At 48.7% G+C, this 27,285-nt stretch overlaps 1 pseudogene; it reads left to right on the forward strand.

Annotated features, from left to right (window-relative positions):
* Positions 1-11,116: 11,116 nt before the first annotated feature.
* Positions 11,117-12,979, forward strand: LOC123117670 (7-deoxyloganetic acid glucosyltransferase-like; annotated as a pseudogene).
* Positions 12,980-27,285: the final 14,306 nt, after the last annotated feature.

The following is a 27,285-nucleotide window of genomic DNA, read 5'->3' on the forward strand; positions in this document are numbered from 1 at the left end:
CGCTGGACGGGTTGAGATCCTCTGCAGTACCGTATGGTGTTGTAGTGTCGATGACATATAGGGCCAGGTCCCACATGGTAGTGACTGTACAGCACCGTACAGTACTGCAGAGAATCCTAACCCGCGCTGGACCGCCATCCGTTTTCAATCCAATAAACACAAATCTCTACTCCCTCGTCATCATAGATATCTTCGCAGGCACAATGGGGTAGGTTCATACATCTAGGTCGTGGTATAAAGGATTAAGGAGTATGGTAGCACATGACATGTTCGAGATCGCTCAGTTAAGTACTCCACATGGCATCGATGGACAGGATGATCGCAAGTGCAGTCAAGATGACATGAATGTGTGTGTGCGCCGCGCTTGCTGTAAGCATGGGCCCTTCTCGTCTGATGATCTTTGCCCATCTCCCGTTCAAAAAAAGAACTAAAAAATGATTTCTACCTATCTTAACAAGCATCTGTGGAAGTCAATTTCGCCATGGGGAGTAATTGGAGTACCTGCGTAGAGAAGGTGGTTGTAGTATGGATTTTTTGTCGAAAGAGACCCTCTGCCAACTGGAATTGCCAAAAAAGACCCCCTGTGGACGAAATTGACAAAAGAGACCCCCTCACAAGTGGCGGCAGGCGCGGCAGGCGACACGTGTCACCTGCCGCCACTCCACGAGGCGGCGGGCCCGGCCGCCACCGCAGGAGGCGGCCTCGCGGGGCACAACTGCTTCTGCACAGTGCAGCGTGCCGCGACGGAACGGGCCGCGCCACGTGGGCCCGGCCGCCACCGGGTGAGGCGGCCGCCGCTGCCGCTGTCGCTCCCCTACCGACACGGCCTGAGCGCGGGCCCAGCAGGTGGGCCACGCCGCCACCAGCCGAGGCGGCATGCCCTATGATGCTGCACGCGTGACAGTGCGCAAACAACGCTGATTCCGAGGCGCGACAGCTACACTGGCAGCGGTGACTCTGATGCACGGGAATATGGACGCTTTTGGTTCTTCCGCACGGGAATCAGTCCTGCCTTTGTTTCTTTTGCCTCAGCGGATGCGATGGCACTGGGAACCCGATGCTGCGGGAAGCTGTTGTGCCGACACTACAGGGATCCTAAATTTCCCCGCTTAATTTTCTCGCCATCATTTATCGTCTGAGCTTATAAAAGGAGACACCGAGGCTCTCGTCCAGCCATCCTCGAAATCGGCACTGCACAAAGTGTGTAACACATTTTTTCCGTCGATATGAGTTTGCCTTGCTCGGATCAAAGCATTAGACCAAGGAAAATGAAGAATGCAAGTTTGCCTCCGGGGATGGCAGTCCTGCGGTGTTGGTGTGGCGATCTTTGCAAGGTGAAGGAGGTTACGGATTTTTCAGATTGGTTGGGCATGAAGTTTTTCATGTGCGCCAATTATGAGGAAGATCCACCCATAGCTATTTCAGAGTACGACAAGCCTCCGGTACGCTTTAACCATCACAAATAGATATTGTTGGTATTTTGATAGATTCTTTAATAACATTTTGGTTTCTTATTGTAGTCTCCTCCGCCTCTGTGCATGTACTATCGTTGGATTGACACGGAGATGCCGGCTTGGACAGTGACTGAGATTTGTCAAAGAAGTCGCCATGCATGGAATAGTTTCTATGCGGAAGAGCGACGCGAGAAGGCGGAAGCTGAGGAGAAAGCAGAGCAAGAGAGAGAGTTAAAAGAATACTATGCGGAGCAACACCGGTTTTTTCAGGATTTAGGAAAGAAAAACAGGGAAGAGGCTCGTCGCATGGAGGAGCAGGAACGACAGCGAAAGGAGGCTCGTGAGGCGGAGAGGCAGAGAAAGAAAGAAAAGGCTCGTCAGGCCAAGGCAGCAGAAGAAGCTGGCGATGGAAAAGGAAAATATCCACGTTGGACTCAGTAGATTCATGTGGTAGTATTTTAAATTTCGCAATCATTTGTATCTTTATTTCTGCAGTTTAATGTAGCTTTATTTCAGTAGTTAAATGTAGCTTTATTTAAATTCTACGATGTATCTTATTTTCAGTTGTACCTTGTCGTGTTGTACCATATTTTCAATTGTACCTTGTCGTGATGGAAAAAAATATAGTTTTAGAATAAAGTAGTGGCATTTTCTTTCCCTCCACTAATTATCGAACATCGTGCAATAACTACAAAATGAAATTAAGATAGAACATAATGCCTTACAATAAGAGAGTACAAACTAATAATGCAAGTACATCTGAATTAAACGGTACAACTGGAATACAGCTTAAAAACTACATGAAGGCATTATCGTCATCCTCCGTCAATGCAGAACTCTTAGCCTTCGAGGATGTAGAACTCTTACCCTTGGACGATGAAGAACTCTTGCCTTTCGAGGATGCAGTACTCTTGCCCTTGGACGATGCCCTTACCCTTTGACGATGCAGAACCCGAAAGCGGCGGCATGAAGATATCATCTTCGTCCTCGCTCTCCTCAGTCCATAAAAATGGATGCTTTTCTGCAGTCCTTCTAAAAGTTTCACTCTTCGGCTCCACTACCTTCTTCCACGTTGCATTCAACCTAAAAAGTTCTTTGCGTACCTCCTCATAGGTCCTTTCAGGCCACCCAGACCTACGTAATTGGTGAGCCAACTCATTCATTATGGTGTCACTACCGGTGAGTTCGTCCCATGGAACTATCCTATTGTCCATCCTGAAATCGGTAGCTAGCCTCAGAAGAGTGCTGCTCATCCCAGGGTGAAAACTACGATCGAAATGATAATGGAACATCTCGACTACACTACACTCGAATGCTTATCCACCTCCGTCTGAAGGGGTTTTTATAGGTAGAGAGGAGAAAATGGCGGGAAAGAACGACTGCGGTATGGCGGGAAAGGGTTGGCGGGAACATATGGCGGGAAGGGGTTGGCAAGAAACGGGTGGCAGGAAGATATGGCGGGAAGGGGTTGGCGGGAAATGGGCCTAACATAAGCAAAAGAGTGGAGCGAATAGTATGGAGGGAGATATAGGCGGGAAAAATTGTTCCTGACTGGTGCATTTTATTTTAGCATACATAGATGTTCAAATCGAAAAGTCTGATACAGACATATGTAGATACAATGGGTCGCGCATGTGGATAGATGCATCACCCTACTTACGACGACCACCTGGCCTTTCCTTACGACCGGAAGGCGACAAGCGATTAGGTGGCCGAGTTACACGAAGACCGCGGCCGTACTCCAATTCGGCTTCATGTGTCTGCAAGTCCTGCGTAGGTGGTGGAGTCGCGAATCCTTGTTGCGAACCTGAAGCGTAATTGTAGGCGTATGGTTGTGACTCTGCAGGGATAAAAGATGGACCAATAATGTCCCCTCCGAAGAACTCTGTAACTAATGATGTAACCGTGTCGCCATGATCATGTGAAGCTCCCCGGAGGCCTGTGTTGACGCCATGATCATGCGATGCTCCCCGAAGGCCTGTGTTGACGCCACGTTGGGTGTTCTCATCGCCCCAATTAACATCAGGTATGTCCTGCACATATAAACATTTTAAACAAACTGTTAGAGGATAATATATGATATCATTGTAAATGCATTGAAATGTAAACATGACTACCTGATTATATCCCTCTCCTATACTGTCTGGCCATTGTACGTGGTGCTGGTTTAAATCTAGTACACGAGTCTCCTCGGGCATGGGGATCCCTCGCGTGGAGAGATACGGCTGAGATCCCTCACCTTGGGTGTATGCATCATATCCCGTGTACGCATATGGGTTAGGGGAAAGAAACTGCTCGGGCATCGATTCCAAGCCCGTGCCATGGTCCTGAGATGTCTGCCCCTGACGAAGCTGCATCGAAGAAGAGTGATGCAGTGGCAGAGATGAGTCCTGTCGTGGCAATGTCGTTCTAGTACTCGGACCCTCCCCCCACTGCCCATGGCTTGTACGCGCCTCGCTCGGTCTGGACGACGGCGCCGCACTTGGTCTGGTTGACCTCGGTACCGGCATGTTGTATGCTTCAGTGACAACGTCGTCGCCTCTACCGCATCTGAACTTCTTTGCCAAGTATTGTTGAAGAAGTTTCTGGAATGTCTTGCGAAATGGGCCCTGGGCCGGCATGCTATCCATAGCCATCTGCCCTACTTCGTTGCAATTTTCAAGCTGAACAATATTTGGATGTTATTTAGTTCAAATGATTATGAAATGATGGACCTAAAAAAGTTACAAGTGATTACCATCTGGTCACGATAGTAAGCTGCATGCAGCTCAACATGTCTCCGCGCCTGCTCCTCTTGTGTGAGATGTGTTGGTATAGTAGCTGACTGACTGGCCAGGCTAGTACGTGTGTTCATGCAGTACCACTGCTTGTACGCTTGATCTGTACTTCCATCGTATGGTCTGCAAAATTAAATTATTACATAAACCGTTGTGATGAAAGCAAAGCATCTTCACGCATCGTATGATCATCGTAATAAAATAGTATACATAAAATAATGAAAATAAAATATACCTAAGTTGATGCACTATATCCGCTAGCGCTTCATTTTCCCACTTGTGTACCCATTCAATGTTCTGTTCCCTCCAATCGTATAAACTCCAACCCCTGCCCATATTGGTTAGCCTGCAAATTATGTAATAAAGTGTGAGTTTAGTAAATTAAAAATGACACTAACTATTTAGGGATGTCACATCTTACTTATGTGTTTCCTCGTTGATACGTCTAGGAAAAAGTGGTGGAATTTCTTGATAGAGACCGAACTGTCTCATTACACGCTCTGGGTTGTAAGGCTCAACACACCACAGGAACAATAAGTTGCAGCGAGTCAGCCAGAATGCACTATCGCTCAACATGCCTGGTGTGAAGTGTCGAGCATCAAAGACCATTTGTAGCTGGTCTTGAGTCCACGGGTTCCATGTGACCTCTGCCTCATCAAGTATCTCAAACTGCTGGTGGTATATAGGGTAACAATTTTTTGCAATATCTGGAGACCAATGTTTCCGTGCCTTTGTCCACCTGGTGGCCATAGTTGCGCTGGCACCCTCGCTAAAGTCGTATGGGTATACGGGTTGTACTATACGAGGTCGTCCTACAGGGAGGTATTCCGAGGACCACAACTGTAGAAACTCATAGGCGACACAAAGTAATGGAGCTTTTTGTGCGAAAGAGGTTTTTTGCGTGGCATCACACAAGCCTCTGTATGTATGAGATAGCATGGCAGAACCGAAGCTGTATTTTGGCTGCTCGGGTAAATGTTCATCTACCATATTCTCTGCAATGTAGATGAGACCAGGGATAACAACGTCCCCATGTGAATTTGGAAATAGATTCCCGAGGAGCCACAACAAATACGCAAACAGATGTCTTTTTCTCGTCTCCTCATTGGCGAAGCTAGATAAATTAAGAAAGTTATCACGAAGCCAGACGAGGGGGATGCCCCGAGGGTTATCAGAACATTGTGATTCTGGCATTTCCATCCCAAGACGGGCTGCTATATCTAATGCCCAAGATGGAGACACTCGTGGAGAGACTACCAGCTCACCTATAATTGGTAGAGCAGTGATCATAGAAACATCTTTCAGTGTAGGTGTAAGCTCCCAAAACGAAAGTGAAAGGTATGGGTTTCAGGTCTCCACCGGTCAACGAGGGATGTCAACAGGGATGGGTCCGAACGTACTTGGTCGTTGCATGATGTGAGCCTAGCAAAACCTTGTAGTCCATAAGCGTCAAGGTGAGCAAGAAAAAAATAATTGTGTATTGGCCATATTTTCTTTATGGTTCGAAGTCTGAAAGGCCGATAATCATGCTTAGTATTTGGTTTCAAAAATAGGTGGCAACGGTGGCCGGCGTCATGGGGCCCCTGCAAAAGCACTAGCACTTCACCCATAACCTGCACACAAATATACAAATATACATTGCGAGGAAGACGGAAATACAAATGCAAATCAAAATTAACTTAAAAATACAAAGAGATACGATTTACATTAATTATCTGAAGTTAACATTAGGAGTACAATAATACAAAGAGATTTAATTTAAATTTAATATAAGTATACATAACGAGTAGAAATATAAATAGACATGGCGAGTACATATATATCAACATCATGCGTTGTTGTTGGCTCGATACGGGCAGTCTTTGCGTGAATGTCCAGGACACCTGCAAACGCGGCATCGCCTTGGTTCTCCCATCTGGCTATGGTCCATGTCATTGCGATGACGCCTAGACTGACGTCGTCCCTTTGCGGTTTTCATCAAGTCGGCGTTCGGAACCCATTTCGGCCCATCTGGCCACAACATTTTGTAGTTCATATCAATGCCCCAAGCCCAGAACTCACCGTTCCAAGTGTTGTACAGATTGTACATGTTGAAGTACGGCGATATGTATGGCTCGACGCTGATTTTTTGATCAGCAGCCGCCCGGAGCACATGACTGCAAGGGTAGCCCTCAAGCTTGGGCTTGTTACAAGTGCACTCACAGGAGGTTGAGCCAAGGGTGACAGCTTGCTTTTTTGATCCTCTGTGGTGACCCTTAACGTACTTGGCTCGCACATTGACCTCCCACTTATTCCTAAGTGCGTCCACTTTCCTACAGCCATGACTTTGGGACTTCTTTGCTTTCTCGTCCAGATGTCTTTGCATCTTCTCGGACCATGGCTTGTTCAATTCAACTTGTGCTTTGGCGACGGTCACCCTGTCTGCAAAGTATGACAGGGTCCGGTTCCAAGTTTCTTCAATTAGGGCTGTGATAGGCAGTGCTCGCACTCCTTTAAGAACACCATTGTACACCTCTGACATGTTGCTGGTCATTATTCCATACCGAGCCCCGGTGTCGTGAGCCTGCGCCCACTTGTCCAAATGAGGGCAATTCTCGCCGATCCACTGGCTCAAATTTATGGGCGTCCTACGACCCCTCCGGTCTTCTCTCTGCGGCAAGGCCGCGCGGTCAATCTCACCATTGATACCTGCCCAGATCGCATTCATTTTGGCTTCAGTTTTTTGCATGCACATCCTCTTGAATAACTTGAACCAATCCTTGTTTTTAAATTTGGAGTAAAAGTTTGCTGCCAAATGCCTCATGCACCACCTTCCCTCTAGATCGGGCCAGCCCCACTCTTCTTCCGACGCCTTAATTATTTCAAGAGCGCCTAAAAATCCAGTGTTGCGATCAGAGATGATGCAAACACCTTTACGCTCTTTCACGACACCAATCTTCACGCAGCTCAGGAACCACAACCAGCTATCTTTGTTCTCGCTCTCGACCAATGCATATGCAATAGGAAGAAGCTGATTATTTGCATCCGCTGCAATCGCCACCAATAGTGTGCCCTTGTACTTTCCAGTGAGAAAGGTACCATCAACTGATAATACCGGGAGACAGTGCCTGAAGGCTTGTATAGTCTGGGCGAATGCCCAGAATAAGCGGTCCAGGATTAGCTCACCCGGGTTCAATGGGTTTGGACGTTCTTTCCGCCAAACTTGAGTCCCCCTATTAGCACTTGCTATTTGATGAAGCATTCTAGGTGCATAAGAATATGCCTCCTCATAGGTACCATACAAGTTCTTGAATATATTTTCCTTCGCACGCCTAGCCTTGTTGTAGCTAACAGGGAATCCAATTAGATCCCCTGCATCTTTTTGCAGAGCCCTAACACTAATGTTGAGACTTCCCTGCACAATTGTTTCCATCGTCTGTGTCATATATTTTGCTGTCACATTGCAGTGATCTGAAAGAGTCCCAGTTTGCTCACAGGTATGCTCCACTATTTTTGTGATATGCCATGACTGACATACCCCAGGCTTCAGTCTAGCGAGAACTCTTCCGCGGCAACCTTTCGCGGTGTGGATGCATATGACCTTCAACTCTTTTTTATCAGACTGCTTCACTCTATGCTGGCGGTGGATGCCGATTGCATAGCTACCCATTGCCTGGTAAGCAGACTTCTTGTCTGGGAAAACTTGCCCAACCTCCAGGCTCCCCGCTCCTAGGCCAGGAGCAGAGTGAAATTCATTGGTGATGCTCATATCCTGTAAAAACCCAGGTTGCAGTGTCGCCGCGACCGCCCTCTGAGGAGGAACATCTTCTTCTTCGCTTGACTCCGAAGACGCAGAAGAATAATCATCATCATCTAGCGCCTCCGGCAATCCCTCCACGTGTTCGCTCATGTCAACGGCCGCAGACCAATATCCTGTGTCATACACAGGCTGGCCGCCCGTCGGTTCCGATGGGCCGACGCTAGGGGCTGATGTGATGGCCAACTCGACCTCACCACCCCTGCTACTGCATCCGGCAACATCAGTGACTGAAATGAAATCCACATACACCATCGGCTGACCATACATTGAGTTATTGGGATTGCTTGCAAACCTCATGTACGACCCCCACGACCGATCACCTGTGACCGGCCGCAAACCCCAACGGGCAACTGTCCCATCATTTCCTCCGTCAACGACGAAGGCCTCCATTGTCATTTTTTCCCTGCATCCCTGGGCCAAACACCTCTCGGATGCACCTTCTAACTGCTGCGTAACCCACGTTGACCATGTCTCCCACTACAACTGTAGTCGACTCTCACAAGGACACATCCACCCCCAATGGACCGTCGCGTAAGACGTTCCCATAGTACACTACTAAATCTTCCATAGTACCTAACCAACATACATGTTTACATTGCAAACAATTAGTAACAGAACATTTAGTAGTAGTACGATGACAACATTTACATATCATACGACTAAAATAATAATCGTATTTTCGTTACAAAAAATAATAATCATTTGCTTAGACTTTCCGGGGTTGTTTGGTTAACAGGTATTTAGAGATCTAATTTTTCTCAAACTCGTCTACTAGCGTCACAAACTAAAACTCTGTTTGCTTATCTCTAACTACCCCTAAAATATCCTAAACTCTGTTTGCTACTAAGATGAATTGTTTTACCTAATTACATACATCATCAAGTACATTAGCACAAATTCGTAACATACAAAATTTAGATTATTTCGACATAACAAAGTAGACCTGCAGCCTCCTAACTATAGACTTATTAATAAACATACCACATGAAATAACATACCACATGCAATGAACAATTACAGTACAAGTGTTTCTTAATTACCGTATTAAGATTTCTTGCATGTCAATACTAATGGACGCACCTAACATTGATACAACATCTTCAACTTACTCTTCTAAAAAATATATTATAAATGCTACATCTGTCATCTGAAATTATTTCTAACCTCTAATCACTAACATTGCATAGCTAATGATGAGCTAAAAGACTAACTAATTACCACCTTGCATGCACAAAAAAATCAATTTATTGCAAAGCTCATACCTTGATCTTCAACTTCGTAGTTCACTTCGCTAGGCAAATCGTACTCCTGAAGCTCTAAATGACTCCAAAAAGTGATGAAATAATGCCTAACAAAATAGATAACACATAGTTATGAACTAAACAAAAAGGGTAAAAACATAATGCATGCAAACGAAACCAACAAAAATGGATAGATCTTACCTTCGTCTATCTTTTCTTCAACTTCAACATATTCAAAATCCAACTCCAAATCGCCCTAAATCACGAGTGAAAGTGCCTGCTGAGTTTTTCTTTCTCTCTGTTCTTACACACTCAGAAGGTAGAAGAGGATGCCAGTGTGCTTGCGCACGGAGCAGAAGCATACTATATAAAAGGAAGAGAATCCCTGTAGTGTTGGCACAACAGGTTCCCGCAGCCTCGGATACCCGCAGCGAGTGATTCCTGCAGTGCCACCGAATCTGCTGAAGCAATAATCAGCGTGATTCTCGCAGTGCCGTCGCATCCGCTAAGGCAAAAGAAGCAAAAGCTAGAGTGATTCCCGCCCGTGAAATTCGTCGTCCTCCACGCGTGGGAATCAGCCCAGTTAGCAACAGCGAGCCCGTGAAATTCGTCGTCGTTGCGCCTGGCAAAGCAACAAGATTAAGCAAGCAACAAAAGTGACGCGCACGGGAATCAGCGCCTGGAAAAGTGTCCGCGCATGGGAATCAGTGCCTGAAGCAGCGCTGCCGCCTCACCTGGTGGCGGCCGGGCCCACTGTCTCGTCGCGCGCGCAGCAGACCGTGTCGGCAGGGGAGCAACAGCGGTAGCGGCGGCCGCCTCACCCGGTGGCGGCCGGGCCCACGTGGCGCGGCCCGTTCCGTCGCGGCACGCTGCACTGTGCAGAAGCCGTTGTGCCCCGCGAGGCCGCCTCCTGCGGTGGCGGCCGGGCCCGCCGCTTCGTGGAGTGGCGGCAGGTGACACGTGTCGCCTGCCGCGCCTGCCGCCACTTGTGAGGGGGTCTCTTTTGTCAATTTCGTCCGCAGGGGGTCTTTTTCGGCAATTCCAGTCGGCAGAGGGTCTCTTTCGACAAAAAATATGTAGTATGAGCCTGAAATTTGAAGAGCATCATCGGTGAGGGAAGTTGGCGAACGACGCCGTCGTGATGAGGGAGGACCGCTGGTAGGGGAGTACGGCCGGCTGGGGTAGTTGACAGGAAGGATCTCGGCTCCAGCTCTGTCCACCTCGACCGGTCGAATCCGGTGCCGCCACTGCTCCGACAAGAGTGGTGGAGCGGCCTTGATTTGTATCCGTGCCCTAATTGACTTCATCCCTGCCCTTGGCACAAGTGTGACCGGCCGCGGCGGCCACCGCCGCCACTCCTATGGAGGCGTGGAAACCCTTACAGGAAGGCGACTGAACGAGCGGACGGCTTGAGGAGCGGGCAGCTGGGATTAGGGGAAGGGTTATGTTTTTTTTCCTTGACGCACCAAACTGGGTTTGAGAAAAAAGAAAAAAAAAGGGAACATAAGGAACAACGACGTGGCTGGGGAACGATGCCCGGAGGGAGAGTTCGACGAAAGGGAGCGACGTAAGAGGGGAGAGGAAACCTTACGTTTCTTTTAGATAGTAGAGAAAACAAATACACCTTATATAAAGAAATGAAGGGAGTATGACCTTGCATTGTTATTGCTACGTCAAAATATTTTATTAGAAACTTTGAGGAAATATATAAACGAATCAGTTAATATAGGAGCAGACAAGCCAAATCAGTGAGTAAATTGGCCGACGGCGACAGCGACGGCGATGCGTCCCGCCGCGGTCCTATATAAACCGCTAGCTTAGATAGTGCTCACCCGGCCGGCCGAGGCGCCATTAGCTACAAGAGAAGAGGTCGCTGGCTGAGGGGAAGATGGCGGCGCACGTGTTGGCCTTCCCGTGGCCGCTGCAAGGCCACATCAACCCCATGCTCCACCTCGCCTCCGCCCTCCTCGACGCCGGCCTCCGCGTCACCTTCCTCCACACGGAGCACAACCTCCGCCGCTTCACCCGAGTGCCGCCACATCACCCGCGCCTCCGCCTGGTGTCCATCCCCGACGGCCTCCCCGACCACCATCCCCGCTCCGTGGGCGGCCTCATGGAGCTCGTGGAGTCCATGGGCACGGCGGGCAGCGCAGCGTACCGCGCCCTGCTGCTACGGATGGTGGACTCGGACGACGACGACGCGGTGACGTGCGTCATCGCCGACGGCGTGATGCCGTTCGCCGTCAGCGTCGCCGAGGAGCTCGGCGTCCCGGCGCTCGCGTTCCGCACGGAGAGCGCGTGCGGTTTCCTCGCGTATCTGTCCGTGCCCAGGCTCCTCGAGCTCGGCGAGACGCCCGTCCCTTCCGACGAGCAGGTGCGCGCCGTCCCCGGGATGGAGGGGTTCCTACGGCGCCGAGACCTCCCGCGTGTAGTGCCACCACCACCCGGACGACCCCGTTCCCGTGCTGCTGACCATCGCCGACACCGCCGCTCGCTGCGGCGAGTCACGGGCGCTGATACTCAACACTGCCGCGTCCATGGAGGGGCCGGCGCTCTCGCGGATCGCGCCGCACATGCGCGACGTCTTTGCCGTCGGCCCCCTCCACGCCAGGCCAGCCGCCAGACACGCCGCAGAACACGTGAGCAGCGACGACATGAGCTTGTCGGCGTGGCTGGACGGCCACGAGGACCGGTCCGTGGTGTACGTGAACCTAGGGAGCCTCACGATCGTCTCCGGCGAGCAGCTGGCCGAGTTCCTGCACGGCCTCGTGGCCGCCGGCTACGCCTTCCTGGGCGTGTTCCGGCAGGACATGCTCCACCAAATGACTGGCGCTAGCAAGTCTTCCGTGGCCCTGCGGGAAGCGGTGGAGGCGGTGGCAGCAGCCGGCAGCGAGAGGGCGCTGGTGGTGGAGTGGGCGCTGCAGCGGGACGCGCACCACGTGCTGCGGCACCGCGCGGTGGGGTGCTTCCTGACGCACGGCGGGTGGAACTCGACGCTGGAGGCCGCCGTGGAGGGCGTGCCGGCGGTGTGCTGGCCCTTCTTCGCCGACCAGCAGACCAACAGCCGCTTCGTGGGGGCCGTGTGAAGGACGGGGCTGGACATGAAGGGCGTGTGCCTCTGTTTTGATTTTCGGCCGCAAAAAGTGGATTTCGGCCGAATTTCGGCCATCTCGGCCTGAGGCGAAAAGTATATGTAGGCCAAAATTGGTGAAATTTGACAAATTTTGGTCAAATTTAAGTCAAATTGCAGTCAAAATTTGGTTAAATTTCAGCCGAAATTTTTGAAAATGGCCGAAATTCGGCCATCTCGGTCTAGGGCGAAAAAAAGCTCAAACCGAAAATCAAAACACAAGGGCCGTGGTGGAGAGGATGGTGAGGGAGGCCATGGAGTCCCCTCAGATCCGGGCGTCGGCCCAGTCCATGGGACGGCAGCTCAGGCTGGACGTCGCCCAGGAGGGCTCGTCGTCGTCCGAGTTGGAGCGCCTTGTCGGCCTCATCACCGAGCTCAGCCTCAGCACCGTGAAAATTTCATCGCCTGCTCCCGCTCTCACTTGTTGATTTATTTGCTGCAGTTTGCTGTAATAAGAGGTGGTGCAGGTGCATGCAGCCACCAGTACTGTCTTTTGTTTTTATTTTTTGAAGTTCGACCACCAGTACTGTCTGTCTGTGGTGTGTATTTGATGTTGTGTGATGCTACATAATTTGCAATTGCAGGACTGTTGAGTGGATGATCTGGTATTTTTTTTTCTTTCTTTCTAAAGATGCATGTGAGGCCATCATCTTTATTGTGTTGAAAATAATCAACACATTAATAAATATATGGAATTATGTTTATTAGTGTTTATATTAGTAGTCATCAACCAATGCATCGGCATGATGCTAAATACTAGATGACATGTTGCGCCGATGGCGCGGAAGCTTCAAGACCGTTTTGACGCAGAGTGGTGGTTTGTTTGGTGGCGTGCTCCGGAGCGCCCAAGATGAAGGTTGGGATCGGGAGAAATCCCTGTCGGCCGAACCGACACCGACGCGGTGGTGCCTGAGGGTGTCGCCGGACCTTTCTGGAGGGCGTCGGGGGTACCCTTCCTCTCTCCTCGTCGTGTACCAGAGGAAACACTTGGCAGTAGGGTCATCGTCGTCGCTCCCTTCTTAGAGGTGTTGATTGGTACCGGCGCTTCGGAGTATAGGAGCATGGTGGAGGATCTCCGGTGGGCGCGGCGGGCGCAAAGCTTCTTCGCTTTTGTTCATCCGCCGGTGTCGACATTTCTTTCTTTTCTTTTTCTCTTTTGTTTCTTCTGGGCGTGCCTGTGCTGGTTCCGCCCCGGCACCTATCTGATTGTATCGCCGATGGTTTGCTTTGTAATACAAAGCGGAGGAAACCCTATTTCGTCAAAACTTTCAGTAAGAGCATCTCTCAGGCTCACAAAAGTTCCGTGCCCTAAAATAGTTTTAGTGCGCCAATGTAGTACTTTTAGCGCGTCGGACCCAACGTTGTTTTACTAGATGCCAAAAAAACATGCGCACAAAAAGACACGCGATGTAAATTGTGAAGCGCGCGCAATCCGGCGCCTCAAATTTGCAACATGCGATAGCGTTTTTCAGCGCGCGTCCAACCATTTTTTTGCGTGCACATTGTTTTACAGCCTTTGCTGGAGCTGTCCGGCGCACAAAAAACCTGAATTTTAGCGTGCGGAGCAGTTTTTGGCCTGCTGTTGGAGATGCTCTAAGCAAAACTACATAGGCAGAAATGGATCATGTAGATTGCTTTGATAACCCAGCTTCTGGCATCTAAGATATGTAGTCTTTCGCCATCTTCATAATTAACTATTTTGACGCTTCTGCAGAATAAAACCGTATAATAAATGAATAGGGAAACCGATAGTAGTTGCACACACAAAAACATTTGGGAAAGAACTTTGTAAGGGGACGTGAATTTTTGGAACATGCGGCCATGCGCTGCCGCAATTAAGCCCGTCCGTCCGCGCGTTGCGATGACTACTTTTAATAGGACATTAGGGAATACAGGGCAGGCTAATTTCCAGCTTCTGGAATACATCTCATTATACGGCGCATAATGTGGACCAGGCCCGCATTCAATACCGTACGAATACACGAGCCATGCAACACTCACGCAATGGAATAATTGCTCTTTGTGTTGGGTGGACATAATTGTGTGCTCGTCCGAGTTTGTTTCTCGCACTGCTCATCTCGTCTTCCCGTCGTCTGTGGACGAATAGAGCTAGGTCTGGCGATGGATTCTGCACAAACGGAGATCAGGTCAAGCCGTTGAAACCATCTTTCTGATTCGTTCTTCACCTATGCCTTTGGGTGTCTTGCTTCCACATGTGTTTGATCTAGATTTTGGTTGGATCCCCTAGCTTAAAGTCATTGTTGGCGGCGAGTTCTCGATCTAGGTCAGCCGGTGAGACGGACCCGCCATCCCCGTCTGTTTGCCTCGTTTTGCAAATCAATCGGCGCGCCTCGGTACACTGCGAGAGGTTGCTGAAGATGACCCAGGCGGCAGATTTGCGAATTTGCTAAATTCTGTTGAGGGTGTTGCTGAAGATGGATCATCAATTGATTGGTGGGTGCATTTACATTTTGCAGGGGCAGCTGGGCGTATTCACTCTTCTGATGTGTCTTTACTATGCATCGCATGTGGGCTGGAGGAGCGATGAATTATTGCAGTTGGCCTGGGTGTGGTGCACACGCACTGCATGGGGTTAATGCCATGCGTGTGTCTGGCCGTGGTTTAAATAAATTTTTATCGTCCCGCGAGAGTAGTCGGAGTTAATTCACAAATGCTCATAAACGATGGATATATATTAAAAATAACAGTTTGTCTAATTCACATCTAGATATTTTTCAAGAATGTCACTTCTAAGCTCCCACAAATATATAATGCATCAACAAGAAAAAAAAGTAGGAAAAAAAATAGACCACAAACAGAGTGGACATCAGCTTCTAGATGTGACCTAGACAGACCCTAAAGATAATCCAGCCGCCTGCATACATATGTCTGTCTGCGACAGGAGCTGGGAGGACAGATGCATTACATGGAGCAGGCGGATAAGAAAAATGCATAATGGAAGAAGAAATCCATCACACGAGGGGGGCTTCAGAACTTGTGGATGCAGGGAATGGCCATTAGCAGCATGCTGGCGACGCCCAAGATAAAAATGTTCTTCACCCATGCTTGATTCTGTTCAAGCAGTGTGACGCGCCGATACACAGATGCATGTCAAATCAGGTGTCCCCAGCGGGCGCTAAAGTACCGTATGTACTTTTTCTCCCACTTTCAAAATGTGCATCCACCAAACTGGAAAACACACAAACCATTGGTTGAGTGAGGAGCTAACCTAGGACTTGGATGAACACATGCTTGCGAGAGGGGGGGAAAGCAGAGATGATATGCAACTTGAGCGGGATGGGAATTGTGAAAATTCCATTTTAAACCCTGAACTCATAGAGGTTCGGCGAAATGAACCCCGAAGTCGAAATCCTGATCGATTGCACCCTGAACTATGCAATCCTGGTCTAAATCGAACCTTCGGGTCATTTCCCAAACAGGGATTGTCCACGTGGCAAAGGATGGCCGGGATTGGTGGGATTTTGCAAAGCGCACAACACTTGCTCCCTTTTTATTCTATTCTTCTTTCTTTCCGTCTTTTTCTTAAATTCGTGATTCTTTTTCAAAATCGACGAACTTAATGTTCAGTGTGTATTTATACAATAATGTTCAAGTGTAATTTAAAAAATACCACATAATATAAAAAAGTGCAATATATATTAAAAACTTCATTGTATAATTTTAAAAATGCATCATATAATTATGCAGTAATGTTAAGGGCGTATTTTCAAAAAATATTGCATAATATGAAAAATATGATGTAATATTAAAACATGTTCACTAGATATAACAAAATTGTTCATATATTATACAATAATTTTAAGTTTGTATTTTAAAAAATCTTACATAATAAAAAATAGAGTGTAAATTAAAAATACGTCGACAATAGTGAAAAGACGTACACAGTTTATTACAGGCCTATATAAAAAAGAAATATGCAAAAATTAAAAGGGCAACACTACGCGTCGGATAAAGAGGAAATATCGGCAGCATCGCTGCCCATTGGATGGACAAGCTAATGGCCATTCGATCTACTCACCTAAGCAGCTACCCCTGCGCAACAAGAGTGGTGTAGCAAAAGGCCCTCTGCAATATGATGCTTGTTGCAATCACCTTGAAGAATTTATTTTTTACTGAAAAATCTTTGCCTCAAAAATAATGTTGCAGAAATATTTGCAACAAAGGATGTGTTGCAGAAAATGTTGTTGACCGATTTTTACCAAATTTTGTGCAACAAAGATCGTGTTACAGAAAACCTTTTGCAACATCGGACATGTTGCAGAGAGCATTCTAGTGGTAGTTGCGTGCAGCTCGTCGGTGTGCTTGCCAGCGCCAAGCCCCGATGGTCGGAGTAGCACGGGGAGGCAACAACTCGCCGGCATGGTAGTCGGCGGCGAGCACAACAGGCGGCAGTTGGAGCAGCGCAGGGAGGCTGCGACTGGACGGGAGCTCAAGGCCGTCGAAGCAGTGGCGGAAATAGGATTTGAAACCAGGGTGGTCCTATTTTTTTTTACAACAAACATGGCATGTCTTCACTCTAAGTAATTACCAATACCACATAGAAATATAGATCAATATCGTCTTACAATCATTCTAATTTTCTCAATTAAGTGTCAATTTTGCATTAAGAAACTAGACAGTACATACCTTACCACATTTGTCATCTTTAGTTTGCTATACGGTCACATTCAACATAGTGACTGCTGGTTCTTGAGTTTACTCTTCAACCACAACCGGCATAAGCACAAGTTTTTACTCTTCGGTCACATCCCGCATATATCTTTCTTCCCTAACTTCATAGCATGTTTGTGAAAAAGTTTTGCAATATCTCCTTTCCTCTTCATTCTACAATACTTCTACAATAAGAATTTACATTCTATCAATCATAAGTTCATAATGACACAATTGAACAGAAAAGATGTGCAAAATAATGTGTGTGTTCGACGGCTCATGTACTCCATATGGATAGTGCACAACAAATAGCAAACCCTAAATCAAAAATCGGGGAATGGTCAATTGGCGAGCTGGTACCTCAAATCAGGCAGAGTAGAGTGCGGAGTGCGGACTAGGCGGCTGTAGCCGCCTTGTAGTGGCGTTAGACGGCCGGGGGCAGGGTAGGGTCGCAGGTTGTCGGGGGCGCGGCTGGCGCCAAGCAACGGGCAGGCCACGGGCGCGATGGAGAGGAAGTAGCGGACGAGCCTCCAGGCATCTGGGCGGTCGGTGACCTTTGAGGGTGGCGACGCAGCCTCACCGGAGGCGGGGACGGGGCGGACGCCGGCCAGCGGCTATGCGTCGTGCAGGGTCTCGCGTTCCTCTGACCGCGTGGTGCGTCTAGGCGTCTCTTTGTGTCTTACGTCTGGGTGTGGATTGTTGTTGGGCTGTTTTTCTCTTCTCTGGCCCATCACTAAATGTATAACTATATAGGTCGGTACAACTTTCTCAAAAAATATATATATATAGGTCGGTACAAAATACCAGGGGTGGGCCGCGGCCCACCCTGGCCACCATGTAGCTCCGCCCCTCCGTCGAAGCAGGGAGGCAACTACTCAGGGGAGTTCGGGGGTAGCACGAGAGACGACTTCTCTCAAGGATCCAGATCCTGAATAGACCCATTGTTGCAATGACATATTGCAACAGCGAGCGTGTTGCAAAAACTAGTGGTGGTGGCCATGGAACACGTGGTGTATAGAAACACTTCGTTTCTCAGAAAGGGCCCCCCAGAACTGCTTGGAGTGATGGCAGCTCCAAAATCGGTGGAGTAGAGTCTCCTCCCACCCGCATGCAGTACAAAAGACCCCCGGCTTTATCTTTGTTCGCAGCAATTCCGACCCAGTGGCCAGCCCATTGCACATGATCCTCCAACAGTGCACCTTAATTTTATTGGGGACATGGGTACTCCACAACGATAACCAGTTTCTATGAGTGTCAACCGAAGAAGACAACCCTGGGCGACCCAGCCTGGCTCGTCTTATCGTCATGGCATGGTGATAGGCCGAACGAACCGAGTAAACCCCATCCTCCAATAGGGATCTGTTTGATATCCGACGCATCACCCGCAGAGAACATCTCAACCACCTTGGCCTCATTCCACGCATTACCTTCAACATTCAGCAAATCCACCACTCGAGTCGTGCCCTAGAGAAAAGTTTGGCCCAGTGGCCGGAGACTGCCGCTTCGAGGGATCCAGTATCGTACGTGATGAATGTTGATTTTGGATCCGTCCCCGATGCGCCACACCGCTCCAGCCCGCGGCAAGTCGCGACCAAAGAGGATGCTGCGAAAGGTGAATGACCCGCTGGAAGGGCAAGTAGCATTCATGATCGATGAATCCTTGAAGTATCTTGCTCGCAAAACCCTAGCGCAAAGGGAGTCCGGTTCTTGCAAAATCCTCCACGCTTGTTTTCCCTACAGCGCCTGGTTGAAAGCCTCAAAATTTCGGAAGCCCATGCCTCCCTCTCGCTTCAACAGGCGCATCTTGTCCCAGGCCACCCAGTGCACCTTGTTCTCACCATGAGCTGAACCCCACCAGAAGTTAGAGGAGATGGATGTCAGGTTCCGGCACATTTGCTTGGAGAGTTGAAAACAACTCATTGTGAATGTCGGTGTCGCTTGCAGCCCGGATTTCGCAAGCACTTCTTTCGCAGCCTTCGAGAGCCCCTGTCCCTTCCAACCCATCACTTTTCCTTTAGAGCTCTCACGCACATACTTGAAGGTACCATCTTTTGACCTGCCCACCGCCGTCGGTAGGCCAAGATACTTCTCGCTTAACGCCTCCGAGTTGATGCCAATAATCCCCTTTAGCATGGTCTTGTTATCCTCTGTGCTTCCTTTACCAAAGAATATGGAGGACTTCTGTAAGTTCACTCTCTGACCCGACGCATGCTCATACACTTGCAGGATATTCCGGAGTGTCTCCAAGTTGCCCTGCGACCCCTCCAAGAACACACAATACTATCATTGGCAAACAAGAGGTGGGTCACATGGGGGCCAGTGCCACCAAATGAAACACCACTGATCGTTTTTTCCTGCTGGGCTCTCTTCAGGAGGGCAGAAAAACCTTCAACACATAGCAAGAACAGGTACGGCGATAGCGGATCCCCCTGTCTGAGGCCACGAGAGGGAAGAAACAATTCTCACAGCCCACCGTTGAGCTTAACTGAGAACCGGGCTGTCTTAACACACCTCATTATCATGTCAATCCCAAAAAGCGTAAGCCAGTAAAACGCTCGTACCCATCGATTCGCATAGTGATTAGCGTACGCTCTGCAAATTCGTTCGGGACCCAGGTTTGGGGATAGAAAAATCGAACGTGTCTAAAGTTATTTTATAAAATGCTATAAGCCTGTATGATTTGACAAGCTACCGATTGGCATAGTGGTACTAGCGCGCGCTGTATTGTCGCGACTTCGATTCCCGGGCGAGTCGTTGTTTCTTTTGTGGGACATTTTTATTGGCAACCAAGGGCTTTTACTTGACTACATATAAAGGAAGGGAGTGTCGAGGGTTCGATTTAGATCGGGATTGCATAGTTCAGGGTGCAACCGATCGGAATTTTGACTTCGGTGTTCGTTTCATCAAACCTCTACGAGTTCAAGGTTTAAAATGAACTTTTTTCCGAATGAATTTACGAGCACTCATGCTGTTTATAAAGGCCGCGGGGAGTGTCCTGAAGCTAGCCGTTGGGACTGTCATTCTGGCAAGCCACAAGACAGTTCAATGCGTGTGCTGCCGCATGTGTCAGCTCCAAATACGCGGCTATACAGATTGCTATACGAGTCATTATACGTCCAGATGGTATTAAGGTTGCACGAATCGCGTGGCAAGATGCGGTGTGGATACCAACCGCGCGTGGTGGCATGTCCACTCGCGATTATTCGCTTTGTAAGAGCATCTCCAGTCGTTCGGCGCCCCAGGGCGCAGAAAAAACCGCGGCCTGGGGGCGAGCCGGCGCTAGTTCGGTCCCTGGGGCCAGCCTAGCTCTCAATCACGCCCTCCCCCCAAGCCACGGCAAAATTCAAACATAGTTGTTCCCGCCCCAAAATACATGCCACAATCCGGCGATCAAGTGGCGATCGGCGGCCGGATGAGTTAAATGTTTGGCGTACAAAAAAGCGGGCAGTCTCGGCACCGCGACGGAATCGCGCATCAGGCGGCGAGGTCGGCTTCCGGCATCGCCGGAGTCGGCGTGCGCGGGCTTGACGGGGCCTCGTGCTCTGTGCTTGGCGGCGTGGCTTCTGTGCTGCGGGCAGTCTCGGCATCATCAGCGGTCGGGCTTGGCGGCGGCGGCGGCGTGTGCGCGGGCGTCGTGGGCGTGGGCGGCGTGGGTGGCGTCGCCGAGGGAAGCTGGTCCACGATGAGGCCAACATGCGCCATGTACCACGCCTTGACCGCCTCGTCGGTGCTCTGGAGCATGTCCGCCCCGCCGAGCAGGAAAACCAGGTCGGTGTTCCTCTTCTTCGCGGCGACGTTGGTGCGGAGTAGGTCGAGCTTGACGGCGCTGGTCGACATCAACACCGACCAACGCGCCTCGGTCTTCTCTTCACGAAGGGCGGCCGGACCTGTGCGTCGGCGAGGCAATGCTGGATGGACTCCTGCACGCGAGATGTGGCCGCGTCGGAGTGTTTCCCCTTCTTGGCACCTTTGTTGCCGTACGGCCGCCCATCTGACGCGCCCGGAGTCGGCGCGTCAGGCTTGTAGGTCTCCTTGGCCTTCTCGATGCTGTGCCAGACTTCCTCCCACTTGTCGCACTTGTCGATGCGCTTGTAGACGTGGAGGTACTTGAACACGGCGTCGCTGTTGCCCTGTCGGTACAGGCCGAACATGCGTAGCAACTGCGCGGGGACGAACAAACAGTCGGCTTGTGAACGGCGACAAGAGGCGGGTGAACGGCGTGGCATACCTGATCCTCCATGCTGGCGCCGCTCTCCGGGCGGCCGGCGACCTCCTCGACGATCCCGTGCCATTTGTTGCATGCCCCCTGGATACGCCCCCAATGGTTCGCCATCGCCTTCGCCCCACGCTGCATTTAGTCACCTTTGAAGTAGGGGTCGACGAGCTTGCGCTCGTCAAACTCGGCCTTGATGCGCACCCAGTACGTCTCGAGGCTCTGGTTCGCGCCAGTGGTCGGGTCAAGGCAGACGACTTTCTTCTTCTTGCGGCCCCTCGCTAGCTCCTCCTCGTCCTCCTCATCCTCCTCGTCCTGCTCTTCCTGTTCCTCATCGCCGTAGACGTAGCCGAGCTCGCCCTCCATGCGGCCGCTGAGATCCAATGCCTCGTCCGCGGTGAACCGGGGGACGCGGCGGCCGTGGCCGAACCTTCCGCGATGATCTCGTCCATGTCGGCCTCGGTCTCGTCGGCGCCGCCGCGGTGAGAGAAGGGCAGCGTGCAACGGCGAAGAGGGGGCGTCGGGGAGGACGCGTACACGGGCGGCGAGTAGTTGTATGGATGGTACTGCACGCGGGCGAAGGCGGGCGAGGGCATGCGTTGGGCCGGGTGGCCATGGGGGAAGGTGACGTTGGGGTTGAACCCACTGTGTGCGTCCCCGTCGGCGTAGCCAGGCAACCCCCAGGGCGCGTACTGCGCGTGGTTGCCGGGGGGGATTCATCATCCCCGCGCGAGCCGCCTCGGCCTCGGCCTGGTCAGCGGTAGCGGCGCCCGCAGCCGCGCGCGCCGCGTTGTCACGGGCCTTCTTGACGAGGGCCCTGTTCCGCCGGTCGGCGGTGACGGCCTCCCGTCGCTGTACTTCCACCCTCGAGTCAGCGTTCGGCTTCCTCTGCTTCGGCTGGGCGACGGAGGCGGTAGCGATGGCCGCGGCGCGGGGGACGACGTACTTCTTCGGCGGCATGACGGGCGGCTGGGAGGCGAGTGGGAGGGAGAATGGCGGGAGGAAAGGGGCAAATGGGAGGGAAGTGGGGGGAAAGCGGGAAGAAACGGTGGGAAAAGGCGCTCGACTCGCCGACAGGGCGGACCCACACACCCCTTTCCGCTTGTGCCGGCGCCCCAGGCGTCCCCCAGGGCGCCGAGTTCTGCCTGGGTCCGCCGGCATCAATTTTGGCCCGAGCCGGCGAAAAACGGGCTTCGGGGAGGGGGGGAGGCAACTGGGCCGTTTTTTCGGCGCCGGCGCAGAAAAAACGCCTGGGAAGGGCCTGTTGGGGGCGCGGCTGGAGATGCTCTAAGGTGACTATTGTTGAGAGCGGCGATGCAGCGGGCGGGCTCGCATGCTCCTGTTATTGTGGACCAATGGGACAAGGCCACATGGGGACCGCAGTTATGGCTAACAGAGAATACATGGGCGGTATACACAGAGCGAACAGTGCGGGCACAGTCGTCGGTCCGTAGGATCTGCGTGACAGAGTTGGCGATAGCTTAGGCTTGACGGCGTTCGTCAGTTAAACAGAGAGCCCCGGCCGGGTTGGGATGAAGGGATGGATTGAAATTCGTAGCTTGCTGTGCGTGACCTGGTTTTGGACAGGTTCCCGCTGCTGGCCGCTGAAGCCTGAGCTTCCCGCGGTGGACTGGGAACAGTCAATGGACAAATTTTAATTGGTAGAGCGTAATTACTTACTAATCTCTTACCTTGGTCCGAATTTTAAAGGAATTTCACACCTCCATACCACAATAAAAAATGATGTTGCTATTCAGTTTCAATTCTTTTGTAAAAATAAGAAAATGAAATCACAGATACCACTGTAAAATAAAATCATATTGCTTATGTCGCTTTTCAGTTTCGGTCTTTTTGTAAAAATAAAAAATTGAAATTCCTTATGTCATTCTTATGAAATAATCAGTTCCAATCTTTTTGTGAAATATGAAATTTGAATCACTTAACTCGCTTTGCAAAGAAATTGAAATTATTTATTTACTCTTTTGAAATGAAAAATTGATTTTTTACGTCCCTCCTTTGAGATTGTTAAGATCAATTTCTTCAAATGGTTGGTATCGGTATTTTTGAACTAGGTAAAATTAGCTTCATGAAATAATTAAATCTGTTTGAAAAAAATTCAAAATCAGTTTTTGAGATTGTTGGATTAAGCATTGTGAAGGATATGTAACAAGTTTTCCCAAAACGGTTGAAATTGGTTTGTTGCAGGGTTGAAATATGTAAAATAATCCCTCCATCCCCAAATAACTGTAGCTCACTTAGTAAAATTTTAGTACAAAGTTGTTCTAAATCAACAATACTTATTTTGCGACGCTTATTTTGAAACGGAGCGAGCATTTATTCGTGAAATCTGGCGCAATAATCATGTTTTACTTTTAAGCTAATCAGATTTACTAATCTGTAATATGAATAAATTACTATAGTCTCGTTCACAACGCCTGCATGCGGCGGGGGCGTGCGCTCAGCCTGGCCGCACGTGGTGGGGCCTAGCCTTGAGAATAGGCACCATATAAACAAGAAGAAAAAAATGAGACCAACCCAAGGGCTAACTATTGTTGACATTTTTTTTATAGAAGAAACTCCGCGAGCACCGCGCGTCCGAGTCAGGGATCGAATCCGGATGGGCTGGCAGCTACCCCAGCTGCCTAGCCAGCGGGCCGACGCCCCCCCTTCAAACCATATAAACAAGACGCGGTCCGTGAGACCGTGACGGACAGACGTCTGTAGCCGCGCGTCAAAAATGTTACCGCTTCGGTCCGTTATACTACTGTACTTCATTAATTATAAAACTATCGTACATACTTGGAAATATCGCATGCTTCCCACATCTCGAAACAAGGCAAGAGTTGTCGAGTCCGTGACTAGGCGAACTCTTCATCGCCTGTGAATATTCGGACTATTGTTACATCTAATAAGTAATTTCTCAAGAAAGAGCATCATCTTTCTCCCAACAGAAATGAAAAGGTAAAAAAAAAGACAATGCAATAGCATTAGCTTTCATTCAAGAAACACAAACAAAGGGGAAAAAAGTGCAACAAGAAGAAAATCAACTTCCTCTCTCAATAAACCTTTTGAGTTCCCTATTGAAAAATAGAAGGACCATAATAAATCACTAGAAAGTAGCATATCGCTGTGATTATCTTTTTTCTCAGGGATTTCTGCACACCTATCCCAGGTTACACTTCCTTGCTGATGGTTTGTTCTTGGCTAAAGTTGGTTGTTGAATCTGAACTATTCCATGAAAGATAAAGCAGTCTCAAATTGTTTGCTCTTTTTGAGTTGAACGATTCCTTCCAGATCTATGGTCAAGCTAGTCATAAAAACGGAAACATCAAAAAAATGTCGAGAAAAGTGAATCAGTAAAGGAACAAAAAATGTATGTGAACAATGAAGAAGGGGTTAGTGCTTTTAAACACCATATCAAGATCCTTGCTGCACACAGCAAACCAATTTTTATTTTTATCAATTCCAAAGTGCTTTTGAGATTTGGTACACCACATAATTTTGGATCATATTTTTTTATCAGGTATTGGCGCATAATGGTACCAGGAGAAAGCTACTTAAAAGAAACGTGAAATGCGAACAATAGTGTAAGCCCTAAATGTCTAATTTCAAGCTTAACATCTTATCCTTGCTATAGACAGAATTAATTTCCAACAACAGGCACATCACGTCATAGGCTAAGAGGGTGTTTGGATACTCTCTAGTCATGTGACTAGTAGTAGTCAGACTAGAAATTTTTAGTCAGGTCCTATTTGAAAGGTGACTACTACTAGTCAGCATTAAATGTCTCAGTATTAAATGTCACTTGTGCAACACCAATTAGAGGAGAGAGAGGGGGACTTTCAGTAAAAGTCAGGGGTGTTTGGAGGTTTACTGACTAAAGGTGACTACTACTAGTCTCTAGTCAGTAAAAATTGGGGTGGGGTGACTAGGGACTAAACTAGTTTTAGTCACCCACTAATCAGGGGTGTTTGGAGGTTTACTGACTAAAGGTGACTACTACTAGTCTCTAGTCTCTAGTCTCTAGTGATCCAAACACCCTCTAAGGAAACTCCCACCAACAAAGTGCGAGCAAGAAATTTCAGTTTGCCATCAAAGATTAAAAAAAAAAGATGGTTCGTGCTCTCGTTTTTATCTCATGGATCAGTGCTACTCATGGATCCTGTTTGTAGCCTCAAGATTTAGCCATGAGATAATTTCTTCAACCAAATTCAATGTTGACCCGATAAATGAAATGGTATCTTCAAGCAACAGGAATTACATTCGCTGAGGTCTTGAAATCTTCCAATCAAGTTGCTGCATTTGAACAGTCATCGTTCGTCGCTGCTTCCATTCCATGAGCGTTGAGAACCTTGGTACAGCCATCCAACACCGGAGGGATGGCCAGGGTGATGTCCTTGTCATGGGCAGTAGCGTCACCGCCATGTTGGTCGGTTGTGTGCTCTTTGAGCTATGCATATCTATCCCCTCTCACCAACAAGGCAACAATGAGGGATACATGGAAGTTGTCCAGAGCCAAAGTCTTGACAGTGCCAAGCCACGGCGATGTCCAGGTGTCGCCTCGAAACTCAATACAGGGCCAGTATTGTCAAAGATGAGCCGATAACTCAAGCCTGTCATTGTCATTGGAAGGAATGTCATCGCTGTCCACCTTGAGAGCTGCATACCAGAAGTGAACCATCTCTTTGGAATGTCCTATTATTTTGAAATGCTGGAGTCCCCTTTGTGGATTATAAACTAGCCTTCCTTTATAAATATTTTGTTATTTGGTAACTGTAGGAAAGCCTAATAGCTGATCTAAAAATTTGCAATGATCTCGCTTGTTAAGATACTATCTTAGTAATAACCTTCAATTGCTCAGTGAACTCTATACCCGCTATAAAGTATATGGAGGAGGGATTATAGGCACTTAACTGCAGAATTCTGTATACTGAATCTTCCATGTGCAATCAAAAGCACAGGAAAGCTACTATGTGAAAATAGATGAATACCAGCATCTGGAGTCTCAGCCACATCACAGATTACCAATGTTAAGCTTCAGACTGTATCCCGTCAGGTCGAGTCTAGCACATAACGGTTAGGACCATATTCCACACCCCTAATGAACCATTACAATTGCCTAAAAGCATGTATCCCATCGAGTCCCACAATTTGATATGGAGAACAAAAGACTGGAAGAACAATGCCCACATAATATGTATAGCTAATTTACTAGAGTGGCAGATTGCTCTTCAACATACTCAACCAACATAACAAGCAATTCTCCAGCAATGTGAAAATTATAAGATCCAAATATATTATCCCTCTGTAAAGAAAATAGATTACCAACCACAAAACACCCACACATGAAGAAAATATTAAAGATAGAAGAGGAGGCAACTCATTTTGCCCATGAAGAATGAAGAGAGTTAATTAGGTATCAGGCATTTGGAACAGAGCCTTGCCTCTTCCATAAATATAGGTCACGAATGCACATAGAAATGTGTGTTGATGCTTTTGAGTGAAAGATCTTGTCTAAGAAATAAGGAAAATGTGTAGCCTAGCAGAATGTGATAAAACATATACATCTTCATCTCACTACATGGGTATTGCAGTCTACTATTAGATCCACCACAGGCTAAAAATATGCAACAAATAGCAACCTAATACCTAACAGATTTGTGGAGCAACTGTAGCACTAAAACCTCTGAGATCTTCATGCAACTCAGATTCTGCCACACTGTCAGTTCCCTCAACTTACAGCTCAATATTTCAGTTTACATGCTATACTCTTCACTCTTCAGTAACATTGCTTGCTGTATATAAAAAAGGAACTGCATGCTATACTCTTTACTCTTCAGTAATATCAACACTTGACCTCTAGCACTGATCAAATTCATAAAATTAATTAAGTCATACCAATGAGCCAACATGCAGAAACCATCGCAAGTTCTTCGCAACGGAAATCACTAACTCTAAACATGCCATCATCCATGTTCTCTGTTTTGGCTCAAAGGTACG

Source organism: Triticum aestivum, chromosome 5B (genome assembly GCF_018294505.1).
Source record: "Triticum aestivum cultivar Chinese Spring chromosome 5B, IWGSC CS RefSeq v2.1, whole genome shotgun sequence".
NCBI classification, from domain to species: Eukaryota; Viridiplantae; Streptophyta; class Magnoliopsida; order Poales; family Poaceae; genus Triticum; species Triticum aestivum.